The following is a 14,875-nucleotide window of genomic DNA, read 5'->3' as shown; positions in this document are numbered from 1 at the left end:
TGGCGTTAGGTATTAGGCATAGTTTTACTGAGGTTAGGGTTAGGGTTTGGGTTAGGTTTAGGCATAGTTTTACTGAGGTTAGGGTAAGGGTTTGGGTTAGGTTTAGGCATAGTGGTTAACATTCACCAGGTTAGCATTCACCAGCGTCACCAGGTTAGCATTTCATCAGGTTAGCATTCACCCACGTCGAACAAATGGAACGTCGAACAAATGTTATGTGGCAATATCGACACGCTCCTCTGGGACAGGACCCGGCACAGCTGATGTTTACATTTGGTTAGACCGTGTGGTAATGCTCATTATTTGCACGGGTAGATAGCTACCTGTTGTATAATATATTTGAACTGGTGACCCCCCCCCCCCACACACACACACACACACACACACACACTGAGGCATTCAATTTAGTTTGACTCGGGTCCACAGATAAATATTGTGAAAGTAGCAGATCTACAAGCTCCAGTTTTTGCCTATGTCATATTTGACAATTTGGCCAATGTTTTAACTTTTTTTAGCGTATAGTCTGTAGGCTACTTTTGACGCAAGTCTTATTATTCTTATTCTTATGATTTGTATGAAAAAGGTCTTAAAAACCTATCATGTTGCACATTAGGCTAATCATTTGGGGATCCCCTTTGGACCCCAACACTTATTTCAACACTCAGACAATCAGTCCTTATCTGTTTCACACTGGCCTGTTCTTTACTGCTGATTCAGCGTATTCGCTATTAAAATAATGATCTTGCAGAAAGCAAGATTCACTACAAGATTCACTTCTTCACTACTTTCTCTCATCACTCCACCTCTCCTCCTCCTCTGTTTGGACTGAGTATAGTTTGCACCAGAAGGGTTCAAAAATGTTTCCAGAAAATGAAACCAAGCATCCAAGGAGAGACACCCGGAGGCAAAACTCTGAGACAAGTGTGATTGATTTGGTTCCAGTAAGGAGTTCATTCAGTAACTTGGTGTTTTTCATTTCATAGCTGTTTCTCATCTGAATTTGAACTGCATCAATATTGTTGCAAGGTCTAAGATTTGTGTGTGTGTGTGTGTGTGTGTGTGTGTGTGTGTGTGTGTGTGTGTGTGTGTGTGTGTGTGTGTGTGTGTGTGTGTGTGTGTGTGTGTGTGTGTGTGTGTGTGTGTGTGTGTGTGACATACAGACACACACACCCTAGCCTCCGAAACTATGGCAATACTGCAATGTAGATGTACTCTACTCTAATGTTACAATTAATAGTCTGGAATTCAAAATGTACTTGACTAAAAGTATGAAAATATTAGCATCAAAAAGTACTTAAAGTACCAAAAGTAAAAGTACTACTAAATGTTTGAAAATAGCAGATCTACAAGCTCACATTGTACCTAGGCCTTATATCTAGGCTATTTTCAAATAGCCTAGGTGCTAAAGCGGTTAATGTATTTTTTTATAATATAATTTATACCTGCAAAGACACTAGTAACTAAAGTTTTCAAATAGCCTAATTGTAGTGGAGTAAAAGTACAATATTTGCCTCTGAGATGTAGCCCGTATGACGTGAGAGGTGGAGGCTGTGATATTTGTGGAGATAAGCGACCAACGGTCGCTTATCTCCCGATTAGGGAGTCTTACTGGTAGATTAGAAGTAAAAGTACTGAAAACTGGAAATAGTCCCTAAAATTGTACTTAAGTACAATACTTGAGTAAATGTAGTTACTTTACACCACTGAATAATAGAAATGTAAAGTGTTTCATGTGTGTCTCCTTCTCTCTGTTTGTGACTGTGTTAATGAGCTCCACCCCCTCCACGGCCCCACCCCTCTATGAGGCCCTGAAACAGTAGGAAGTGGTAAGGGGGCAACTTCCTCCCTCTCTATGCAATGTTGCAATACGCTGTATGCTTGTAGCTAAGAGTTCATCATTTCCTATAGGAAACGATGAACGCACTCACTGTCTGTTGCAAACCCTGCTGAAAGTGTGTGAATTCATGTGTGCTGCAGCTGCGTACACTAAAACGATTGGTACATAGAATCATTTTAGTGGAACTTGGTGTGCACTTGAGGGCACGAATAGGTAATTGTAGAGACGGCAAGGCCATCAGATAAAGCAATGACTTTGAGTCCATGAAAGTAGGCTAATAGCGAATCTGACTTAAAACCTTTTTATGTCACGAAAAATGTTGTTGCCGTTCGGTTGTTTAAACTCCTAGTTATGATATGTCGGTTGAACTAGTATCCACTCTATGCCCTTGGATAGATGGCGTAGAAAATAATTTGGCACGCAATTTGGAATGGAATTATACCGTAATAACATGTTATGCTTTATTTTAGCTGCACTGCCTGTCTTTGGGCATTGCACATAGGAGTAAGAGACTCATTATTGCACTGAATGATTATATATAGGCCTGGAAATTGGGTTAAATGTCCTGGTTTTGGAAACATTTTGGAAATTCATTTGTAAAACATGTGTGGGAACCCTGAACATACCAACAGTAGTTCACACGTTTGGGGCATGGCGTGCCTTGAGATATATTGTATACGTGTTAAGGCTCTTTTCCACCGGCAGCGATAACGATGACGATAACGATTTAAAAAAGTGGGTTTTCAATTGAAGTGGATCGGCAGCATCCACCCAACACCGATAAAGACAACGATAGCCGACAACTACATCGTTAGGATCAACAACGATGTGGTTAAGATCACAGAGATATGGAACTGCGTCTCTGACAAACAGCACGAGGTGCGCTCTGAGCGAGCGGCTGTTAATTGGTGCCTCTTCACATTGATGTCCGATAACTTTATCGGACATCAATGTGAAGGCATAATTATCGCTGTGATATTTTATGGCTATCGTCATCGTTATCGCTGCCGGTGGAAAAGGGCCTTTAGCCATATATCCTAAAACCAGACTCCACACCCACACGTCTCAGAAATGCTGAGCAAGCACTATGACTGTTTCTTTTCGCTGCTGTAAATTATTAACAGTGTCGTTATTTTATGAGTGCTGATGACTTCATTTGCCATGTTTGTGCCTTTGAGTTGGCAACCATCATGCTCTCATCCAATACAAATGCTACTGTACAGGCTGGGTCGTTTTGTTTTCCCCTCCTGGTTCGGCAAGAGAGACTTAAATGATTTAAATCAGTGGTTCCCAAACTTTTTAGCATGAGACCCAAAAGAGAAATTAAACGTTTGCCCCGGGACCAAAACTAGTGAACATCAGATCTACAAGCTCACGCGGCGCTTCGCGCGTAGCTTTTTAAGGATTTTTTTTTTCAATGTTTTGAAATAACAATTAAAAACAAAAGGTACAGTAGGAAACAAAGAATTAAGCGACCCATAAGAATGTGTCCGCGATCCACAAATGGGTTCCGACTCAGTGTTTGGGAACCAGTGATTTAAATGATTTAGGCATACAAAAAAAAAAGAGGACACTTTCTCCTATGAAGGCAACCAGGCAGGTGATCAGCACTGGTTGGCTCCTACAGTATGTGTGCACATCATGCCTGATCAGTCACTGGAGTGGTTTGCAAGATGGGTGGAGTCAGGGGTGTACAGTGTATGTTTTGGGGTTCCTTTTGACCATTATCTTAACTTTTCAGGATTCAAATTCATAAGTAGCGAAAGTAGCAGATATGCAAGCTCAAAATGTGCCATCTTCGCACTGTTTTGTGCTGCATTTGAAGCTTGTATATCTGCTACTTTTGATGCTTTTGTGTGATGCCGTAGTATGATCATGTAGTATTCCATTAAAATGTACGGAAAAAAAACACACACACACACAGCATGTTATGGCCCTCGTAGCCCCCTGTGAAAGTCCTGCCCAGTGTCAGACGAACATAAAATGCCAATTCATGGAGATTTTGTTTGTTTTTCACGCATTCGGTCGCATCGGTCAGTAGGAGACTCAGTACTGAAGACTCCACTGGTCACCAAATGTTTGGCTTTGGAATGCGACAAAATAGGGTAAACTTCTCCTTTCAAGCGTTAATCCATTTATTGTTTTGTATCTCCCAATTCCTTGTTTTTCTCATTTTGCTTTGGCATTACATCTTTGTTGCGTGTTATGACACCACCAGAGCACACACTTCATCACAAATACCGCAAACACCTCCGCTTAATGTTGGCCCACAGCAAATATTTAATCATAAAAACTATGACACACTTCACACATGAAACAAGAGTGTGCTGCAGCCGATGCCAGTAGTCACACAAGGAAAGGATTAGCGCATCATCGCGTTAGCACAGACAGCTGTATTTCTACAGACACAGAAGATATTAAAGGGAGCCACAGTCTCTAAACTCCCATCCAGCATTGGAAAGACAGAAATCAGTTTATGAGAGAGCAGTGTGGTGTGCGCCAAGTTCATTTTTATTGGTTCTTGGTGAGTGAGTGCACGTTTCACCACCAGTTAAAGAGGTGGTTCCATAGTTTTGTACTTTGTCTGTTTTGTATGGAGTTATCATTACTCTAATTAGTAGACCCCCAGGTGTGGTTATAATATGCAAGTATGTATTCCCTGTGTATTTTTGGTTTCTTCCTGAAAGCTGAAAGCCTCTTAGTCAAAAGGCCCAGTTGAAACACACCGCTTTAAAGAGATCATGAAATCATCCCCTCTCCTATGGAAGTCACGTACGTGGTTTGAAGCATGCGACATGCCGCGGTCCAGCCTTAGGATTTAGAACAGTGGTTTAGAACACTGGCTCTCAAAAAAAAAACAATGACAGTTTCACTTCCCCCTGGGGCTCATGCTGAAATGTTTTACCAATAATTGTGCTTCCAAAAAATAATACACAAGATAGCATAGGACACATATAACTTACATTTCTGTTGTTTTTCCAACACTGGATAAGTGAACTGGTTTAGTAACCTTTGACTCAATTCAGAAGCTGAACTCAGGAGCAAGGAATGCTGTGTACCCCTCTACAATTGTTTGTTTCTTTTTGGCGGACAAGGATTTAATTTGAATAACAATGCATGATGTATGCCAAATTGAACAAAAGTGTATTTAACATATAATAACAATGCTATGAAGTACATGACAATAGCAAAGCCGCCAGAGAATGACCCGACTCTCCCTCCCAGGCAATGAGGTGGAGTCTGAAGAGCTAGGGAGTGAGTCTGCTGTTTTAAGTGCACACAGGCGGGCGTGGGTGTATGAGAGACGAGTGTGAACTGTTTTGTTGTTACGACTGTCAGATTGCCCGTGACCCCCACACCTAGGGTTACCAGACGTCCCGGTTTGGCCGGGATTGTCCCGATTTCAAGCTCAACAAATCGAACTATTAATTTACGGAATGTCTGTCCGCATGCTGACATCACTGATACTAAACAGTGTCGACGCCATGGTAACAGCCGCATGCTGAAACAATGCCCAACATTACTGACTGACATCACAGAACACCGTATATGGGCATAAACGGGTAAAACAGTCTGCATGCTCACATCACTGATATTAAACAGGGTCTCCAACATGGTAACAGCCGCATGCTGAGACAATGCCCAAATAATGTCTGTCTGACATGATGAAACAATTGACCACATTTGGAGATGGCTGACATCACTGACTGACATCACTACAGTGCCCAAATTTGGAGATGATATGACAGAATGGCCTGGACACGGAACACCATACGGTATATGGGCATAAAATAGAGCCAGACAGACAGAGATAAGAGATCAATGTATGGCCATGAAAGGGACACAGACAGACAGACAGACGGATACAACCGGGTATTGCACAATGGACGTCAATGGTGACAATTCTGCCCAACGGGCACCAGTCTGGGTTCTCCAACATTACTTCTGAGACTCCTCAGGGACATTCGATCCCTGTGCACTCATATACACCGCCGCGCACAGGACTAGTATCTCTAAAACACTAGTATGTCACAGTTTATCATGTTCTGTTCATGTAAACATGCTCACCTAACCAATTAGAAAACATGAACAAAATATGCCTGCAAGGCTGATGTTTGTCAATATGCAACACCTATGGTGCGTATACTGTACATGATTGTGCGCTTGCATGCATGGGTGCGTGTGTGCATTACAAACATGCACATTGATTTAAGGGTCGCGGTTGGAGGGGCTAAATATATTGGTCACCTTACCCATACCTGAACACTCACCATCATAGGAAATGATTTGACTAAAGTGCATGTCAGTGGATTCCCATGCATGCAAAAAGGCCATAACTCAGACTTTTATGCTGAAACTGTAACAAGTGGGATCAGTATGACATTACTTACTATATTCATAATAAGGAATCTAAAACACATAAGTATGTTATGGCTACATTACGTTACAGTACTTCACAATAATGAACAAATGGTCGACTGGATGAATAGCCTTTCGGGGCTAAGTGCAGAAAGAGGCAGATAAGATAAGCTCATAACAGTGAAAGCCTCTATTGAGGGAGGTAAAACAGTAGTGTTTATCGGTAGGGCAGTTGATTGTTTCACAAGTTTGACACACAGTAGTGCCATTGGTATAGCTGGTGCGAATGGAATGAAGCGGTGGGCCTAATGAATCCATCCACCCCATCCAGTCTGTTCTTCTCCAAATAACGAGGAAGAAGGACATAATGTGTGTCTGACAGGTAGCGCTTGAACTTGTAGATTGGCTATTTTCACTATCATATCCTATATGAAAACTGGCTACCGGTAGGGCAGGCCGGCGGCAGGTGGGCGGACCACGGCCACGTCACTCTGACTCATAGCCATGAATAATTCCGATACGCCCATATATAGGCAGGCCCACGAACACATCACCATAACTCAGACATGGTCATGGTACTCTAGACACAGGCGGGCGTGGGTGATGTGTGTGGGCCGCGCAGCATGGGCTGCATAGGAGCCTGAACTCTAGATTTGAAGGCCCCATAGTGTCCTGAACCTCTAGTATTTAAGGCCTTTTTTTTCCTCTTTCCCTCCTAGAAAGGTATTGCAATAAAAAAAATTAAAATAATTACTGTATACTGCGGACAGAGCTTTGGCAGAAAATAGCAGACCGACAAACTTTCAACACGTCACATTGATCGGCTATTTTCAGCAAAAGCTTTCCCCACAATAAAAGAAAATAGAAAATACATTATACAGCCTTGAGGGACTCCGGTGAACCATACAGCGTTTGAAGTGGTTTTGAGGAAATGTATTGCAACTTTACTTGAGAACATTCAGAAAGGCATCTTATTTGGAACTGATCAAGTGACCAGCATGACTAGAGGTATTTCAAAGAGGGCCCTTTACCAGTGTTGCCATGTCTGCTTATTATATGTGACTTTTGGGCTTGTTTTCTGTCAAGTTGCTTGTAATAATAGGTAGTTGTGGGTTGTGTGTTTTTTTTTTCCTTGTTTCTAAAGTGTAGTTGCTGATTTGGGTTTGTTTCCTAACATTTTTAATTGCAGATCTTCAATCTCACACAGCGAGTCTTTTTTTTCCCCGCTTCTTTTGGGCTTGATTTCATAGGCCTGGATGCTTAATTTCTCTCGCAAAATCTGGAAACTCTGTTCAGGAATACATTTCATTTAGAACCTGAAGGCCCAGCAAGCATGACTAAAGGTATTTCAAAGAGTGCCCATTACTGCTGTACGTTATGCTCTGAACCGGGTTCAGTTTTCTGGGTCAATTAGACACGGTTGCCAAAAGGCCAAGTTGATGGGCCTCTCCCTGCAGGGGTGCTCCACAGGGGCATAACTTCATTTCCCATTGGAAAACGCATGTTGTTGTACAGCAGTGTTTTTTGGGTCAAGGAGCCCCAAACTGATTATGTATTTGGCCTCGGAGCAGAACCCCCATCACATTTTTTTTGCGCCAGAGGCCCCACAGAAGAGAAGATTTATGTAAAAAAAGAAAAGAAAAATGTTCCAAATTTTTTATATCAAACATATAATTTTCGGAATGTCTGTCTGTCTGTCTGAGTGTCTGTCTGTCTGTCTGAGTGAGTGTCTGTCACAGCGTTTCTCCTCAGTGGCTGGAGCAATTGATCTGAAATCGCATCACCATTAGCATATCAACACACCTGACATAACTGTGAAGCCCGTTTGTCACTTTCACAAATCGTATACTGTATATTAGCATTTTTATGGTGTATCTATATCTATTCTGCATCTAGCTTGAGGCATATCTATTCTGCATCTAGCATGAGGCAACATGTTTAACCAGCTCTGTGTGTGTGTGTGTGTGTGTGTGTGTGTGTGTGTGTGTGTGTGTGTGTGTGTGTGTGTGTGTGTGTGTGGGTGGGCGGGCGGGCGGGCGTGGGGAGGGGGGTCTGTTGTCTGGCCCTGTTACAGATTTTGTCCAAAAATCATGCAGATCGGTACACAGTATCTCTGTAGCCATTAAACGAAACGGGTATTTCTTACATTGATGCTCCTACATATTATCATGTAAGCACCAGTTAAAGTTACTTTCCATCCCTCATATACTGTGTGCACAGTGCACATCCCATAACCCACACACTGCACATAATTTCAGAGCTCATATCTTTGAACGGGTAAGGACTAGTTACTAAGAAAATAGCAGATGTACAGCTCACGGGTCGGCATGAAGTGACATGCTGTGATTTGTAGATCTGCTATTTTTGAATATCCAACACATGGATAAAGTGGTTAACATTATTGTGATGCTACATTAACAACCTTCTCTGGGGACCCCCTGGGCCCCCCCCCAGCGACCCCACTTTGAGAACCAATGTTGTAGAAAAATGATATTATACCATGCATTTAGTGGTATTGCTGAGTATTGCCAGAGCTTTGCCCTTATTTGTACCATAGTATGACACGCCCCAGAGGATGTAACTGTTTATTTTTAATGACTTCTCTATTGTCTCATAGTGAACGCAATCGTAAATCGAACCTGGAAATGTTTTATTTGCAAAGGTTGGCAACACTGACTTGTTTCAAATCCTGGAAGTCCTCACAAAAACCCAGGCCCTAATACCAGTCCCATGCAATGGACTATGATGAATACTGTACACCGCCATCATTACAGCAACCACAAACATTTTCTTGAAGGATAATGTGCCGTGAAAAGTGCCTTTTCCATTTTTCCTAGCGAATTGTGCTCCTTAATGCCTTCAAAAGATGTAACTATGTGTTACAGTATATGACTTTTAAGAGTGCACATGGAATTCATGACTCTCAGCGGCCCAAATGGAAACCAGACAAAAACCCAAGTGGCCACGTGCGGAACATATACCTTTACATCGACATCTTAAACAACTCAAACTACATATCAATTAGGCGATATGACTAGCCTGGCTCCAGCCAGGGGTGTCACACCAAATTCTGGGCCCTGGGTACTTTAACTGTTGAAAAATAGCAGATAGGGGGCGCCCGCTGGCCTGGTGGTCAAGGCGCGTACCATACACTAGGCTATGATGCCTGCTGGCGTCGCCGGTTCGATTCCCGATCCGGACGACCTTTGCCACATGTCATTCCCCATCTCTCTCCCCATTTCCTGTCAGTCTACTATCCTGTCAAATAAAGGCATAAAAGCCCCCCAAAAAAAATAAAAATAAATAGCAGATATACAAGCTCACAACGCGGCACTGCGCTGCGAGCGCCGCGCCGCAAGCTTGTAGATCTGCTATTTTTAAAAAATCGTGAAAAACCTATGTTTCTATGTCAGTGGTGCTCAATTTTTTTCATTTGAGGAGTGAGGACCCCAAAAATTATATGTATTTGGACCCCCCCCCCCCCCCCCCCCCCCCGAAGCAAAATTTGAGTCAAAGATTTGCACACATTTTTACGACTTTTCAAAAATAGCAGATCTACAAGCTGAAATCAGGCTACGATAAGACTTGAGGGGGCAGCTGTGGCCTGAGGGTTAGAGGAGTGGGTTTGTAGCCGAACAGATCCTGGTTCGATTCCCCTGACCGAAGGAATCTGTCTGAGGAAGTGAATGGCCACCACTGACCCCTCCCCCAACACAGCTGAAGTGCCCTTGTGCAAGGCACTGAACCCACAACCACTCCAGCTGAGCTGCTCAGTGGCCAATAGTATCAGACTGTGGTTGTACTGGTCAGCTCCCACTGCTCCCAGTACAACAATATTAGACTAACCAGGGTATTAGACTGTGGTTGTACTGGTCAGCTCCCACTGCTCCCAGTACAACAATATTAGACTAACCAGGGTATTAGACTGTGGTTGTACTGGTCAGCTCCCACTGCTCCCAGTACAACAGTATTAGACTAACCAGGGTATTAGACTGTGGTTGTACTGGTCAGCTCCCACTGCTCCCAGTACAACAATATTAGACTAACCAGGGTATTAGACTGTGGTTGTACTGGTCAGCTCCCACTGCTCCCAGTACAACAGTATTAGACTAACCACGGTATATGACTGTGGTTGTACTGGTCAGCTCCCACTGCTCCCAGTACAACAGTATTAGACTAACCAGGGTATTAGACTGTGGTTGTACTGGTCAGCTCCCACTGCTCCCAGTACAACAATATTAGACTAACCAGGGTATTAGACTGTGGTTGTACTGGTCAGCTCCCACTGCTCCCAGTACAACAGTATTAGACTAACCACGGTATATGACTGTGGTTGTACTGGTCAGCTCCCACTGCTCCCAGTACAACAGTATTAGACTAACCACGGTATATGACTGTGGTTGTACTGGTCAGCTCCCACTGCTCCCAGTACAACAGTATTAGACTAACCAGGGTATTAGACTGTGGTTGTACTGGTCAGCTCCCACTGCTCCCAGTACAACAGTATTAGACTAACCACGGTATATGACTGTGGTTGTACTGGTCAGCTCCCACTGCTCCCAGTACAACAGTATTAGACTAACCACGGTATTAGACTGTGGTTGTGCTGGTCAGCTCCGATACAACAGCACGGTTGTACTGGTGACTGGTCAGCTCCCAGTACAACAGTATTAGACTGTGGTTGTGCTGGTCAACTCCCAGTTCAAGAGTACTAGACCTTACCCGTACAAAGATATGTTCTCCAAAATATGTGTGGGTTGTGGGGAAAGTTACTGTAACTGGTGCGTGCGTGAGAATATGTGGGAGCATCATAATGTAAGGAGCAGCCCATGGAGGAGTGTATTTATGATTTCCATACCCGTTGGAAGATGACCCGGTGCATGCATGACCCATGCGAGAGAGAGAGAGAGAGAGAGAGAGAGAGAGAGAGAGAGAGAGAGAGAGAGAGAGAATGTGTGTCTCTTCACTGCAACATTCCTAACTGTGAGAGAGGTGTGTGTGGGGCTATGGGATCCCATGGCCTGGAGGAACAGACCGTAACCCTGACAACAGGCTGAGCTGAACAGGCTGTGCTGTACAGAAGTGGTGAAGAAACGCTAATAAATAGCTTGAATTTGGGAAAAATGAAAATCGGGCTCCGTCAGCGTCTGTATAATGCTAATGGCCAATGCCATGTGAAAATTGGGATCAGTTGCTGAAGAGATAAAGGTGGAAATGCATCGTGACTGACCTACTGACTGACTGACTGACCTCTCTCTAATTATATAATGGATATGACTGGGGTGGTTGTAGGGTTAGGTACAGTACAGGTTAGGTCCCAGTACAACAGTATAAGACAGTACAACAGTATCAGACTGTGGTTGTACTGGTCAGCCTATAACCTCCCCAGAGTAAATAAAGGTAAAACAATTTCAAATCAATATCATGCTTTCCTCGATTACGATTAATGTACCGCTCTACAGCTCACAACGTGACACGTGTTGCGACTTGTTATGAGCTTGTAGATTGGCTGATTTTGATATTTTGCGTGCCACACACAAGTATAATTTTGTTCTACAGTACAGGGTGACAGGGATAAAACATGTTGTGAAGCAGTTGTGAAATGTTAGAGTCTGTGACACTAAACCGTGATGAAAACAGCTGACACTGTCCAACTGATGTCAGATGTTGAACATTCCAAGCATATGTCAGAAGAATCTCTGAACAGGCCATGATGCAGTCACTTCTACATTGTTTCCGAATTAATGTAACTTTAAAAGAACACCAGCCACTGAAATACTTTGGCCCCTGTTGTTTTGGACAGAGATGCACTTCAGTAATTGAGTAATTTATTTCCCAATGGTTTTACTACCATATTATCTGTGAAAATGGTCCTCATGCACACGCCTGCATGAAGGGCATGTTGATGCATGCATGTGTGCACAGGGCATTAAAAGCTGTCAGCAGTCAGCAGTAGTGTGTCTCAGAGAGAAACAAGTAACCAAGGTCTAAAACAAGCCCAAAAGAAGTGACTGTGCCACATGAGCACTACCTAATTATTATTATTATTAGTATTACATACAAGCTCACAACATGTCATGATGCGACACGTTGGGAGCTTGTTGATCTGCTATTTTCAAAACATCTTTGGGAGGGGAAAAGACATCTGGAATATTTGTGAAACATTTTAACAACACAAATCTTCTACGGGGGTCCCCGGCACAAACTCTTACGGATGGGGGGAGGGGGGTCTGCAGACAAATACATATTCATTTGGGGTCCTTGGGGGTTTAAACAACATTAGGAAGCTGGACTAAAGAACAAATAAGCAACTACACTAAACGCGCCAATATTTACAAGCAACTTTACATAAAAACAAGCGCAAAGGAGCTTATAATATACGGACATGGCTTTTGATTGATTAATTGAATAATGTATTAGTCAGAAATGTAAACAGCCTGTACGGTCAGACATTAAGGCTAAAAGGATAACACAAAAAGTCTTGGGGATGTGGCAACACTGGCAGACAGTCTTTTATTCCTGTGGTTCTCAACCTTCTCAGGCAGTTAATAATCACATTTGAACTTTCTTTCGTTCTACTTTTTGACGTAATAAAAAGGTCTTAAATGTCCTTAAAGGGGTACTGTCACCTAAAGGGGTACTATCACTTAAAAAAGTCATCTTAAAATATGAGTTAATATTTTTATGATGGGAATGCGCAATTATAAGCCAATCAAATTAATTGACTGTACTTAGACTACTTACTGTACTGGTCAGCTGTTGTTGGGGGGCAAGGGGCAGATTACACTGTGACATGAGTTTCAGACTATTTCAGACCGTTTTCAGAGAGACCCCATTTTCAGAGAGACCCCCCCCCCCCTCCATTCAGTGTTTGTTGACCACTCCACTGTACTGCACCTAAAGATAGACAAGGTTTATAAAGACGTGAGTGTGCTTCATTACTACGCAGTCCTATAACCATACCCTGACCATCTCAAACAGGAGACCAAACCCATGAGATTCATGTGGTTTCTGAGTCACTCTCTGAGGCTACTTTTAGACCGTGACCCGCCCATGTCGCAGAGACAACCACAGCAGGGCCACATATTGACTAAACAACGCCCTTTTGTATCGAATTAAGAGTGGAATGGCCACCGACTAATAGGCCACTTTGCCACATGTTAATTATTAATGCTAAATACGTAATTAATCATCAATTTGTCCGTACACAGACAAATGTGTCTGTGGCAAGACTTGGCATGTCCGTGGCAATTTTTTATTTATTTTCTATTTTACATAACATTATAATGTTCTTATTTTGATTGATCATAAGACCCAATTACTGAATTTCTCAGTCTCCAGGTTTTCCAGAATAAATTATGTATGACACTGATTTACTACGACACTATGGCACATTAGGAGTCCACTAGTACTAGTGGTTCTCAAACGTTTTATTTGCAATGACCCCCTTACATCAAATATGTCCACGGCAACATTTTCATTTTGACACAAATGTCCACCTGAATTCTTGCTAAATACCAATACTAAAACAAGCTTTGATTTTCTGCCAGTCTATTGCACTGTAATAGTGTCTACTGTGCTGTAATAGTATTGTGTCTATATAGCTATCAACAGTTGCCTGTCTGTCTGTCTGTCTGTCTCTGTCTGTCAATCTGTGTCTTTATTTTGAAGTCCCCAAATACTGTACTGTTCAGTTAGATGAAAAATTTGATGAGAATAGGATTTAGATTGATGTTATTCAGTACAGTATGGACGTCATGTGTCATGTCTTTGAATGTACAGTAGTCTACAGTTAAATCAAATCAACTCTTATCTAGATCCGTTAAAGAATCATTTTGTCGGCACAAATCTAACCAAAACCGTTTAAAAAAGGTAAATTGTAAAAAAAAAAAAAAAAAAAAGTTTCTACAAGACCACCGCCCTGGCGGTGTCAACCATCAACAATAATGTATAGCCATCAGTAACAGAAACATGACTCACCTTTGACAAACTTTTAAAATCCTTTTTCCCCCCGGTCAGTCGGTCAGTTCCAAGATGACAGGAGGATCACGGATGTGAATCCCCCGTTTTGAAAAAGTTAATAATCCCAGAAATAATAATAAAAAAAAAAAGAACTTGCGACACAACAAACACCCCTGACATGCGTTACACGATATGATTGTTGATTTGGTTTTGTAGCATCCGTGGCTCCACTGCACACAGTGACTGTTAACTTAGTTTCCTGCTCAATGCGGAAGTTCAGCCAGGTCTGGACCTGTCAGTGCATTCCAGACTACAGAGCTTTGACTCACACTTTCACAACAGTCTTGTCCGGGCAGCAGCACTGCATGCATGGAGCAACCACCGCTTTTATCACTTTATCACTGCTTATCTGACCTGTAACTAGGTGTACCCTGCAGCTGCCTGCAACAGCTTAACCTATTTGGGACCTGCAGGCCGGTTCTCTGCACGAATTCTTTCAATTCTGTTCAACAATAGCAGATGTACAAGCAGCTTGTAGATCTGCTACTTTTGTATAGCCATTAGCCAACGCTAAAACCTAAAATGACACAGCTTAACCTATTAAGACCTGGGGTCGGTTCAACAAATGCCTTAGGGAATGGTCACACGCCGATGCATTTCAATGGGAATGGAGTGTCTTTTTGCCCGCAAATAGCAACAAAAAAAAAAACGCTTAAT

At 42.6% G+C, this 14,875-nt stretch overlaps 1 protein-coding gene across 1 annotated transcript in view; it reads right to left on the bottom strand.

Annotated features, from left to right (window-relative positions):
• Window positions 1–14,302, bottom strand: part of apbb1ip (amyloid beta (A4) precursor protein-binding, family B, member 1 interacting protein) — a gene marked incomplete at its 3' end in the record, with an annotated part of 59,768 nt that extends 45,466 nt beyond the window's left edge. The window contains 1 exon segment of the mRNA XM_080751688.1: window positions 14,177–14,302.
• Between the last annotated feature and the right edge of the window lie 573 nt (window positions 14,303–14,875).

The sequence above is a fragment of the Nannobrachium achirus genome, assembly GCF_963921795.1.
Source record: "Nannobrachium achirus genome assembly, chromosome: 21".
NCBI lineage: Eukaryota > Metazoa > Chordata > Actinopteri > Myctophiformes > Myctophidae > Nannobrachium > Nannobrachium achirus.
This window is presented reverse-complemented; position numbering and strand designations above follow the sequence as displayed.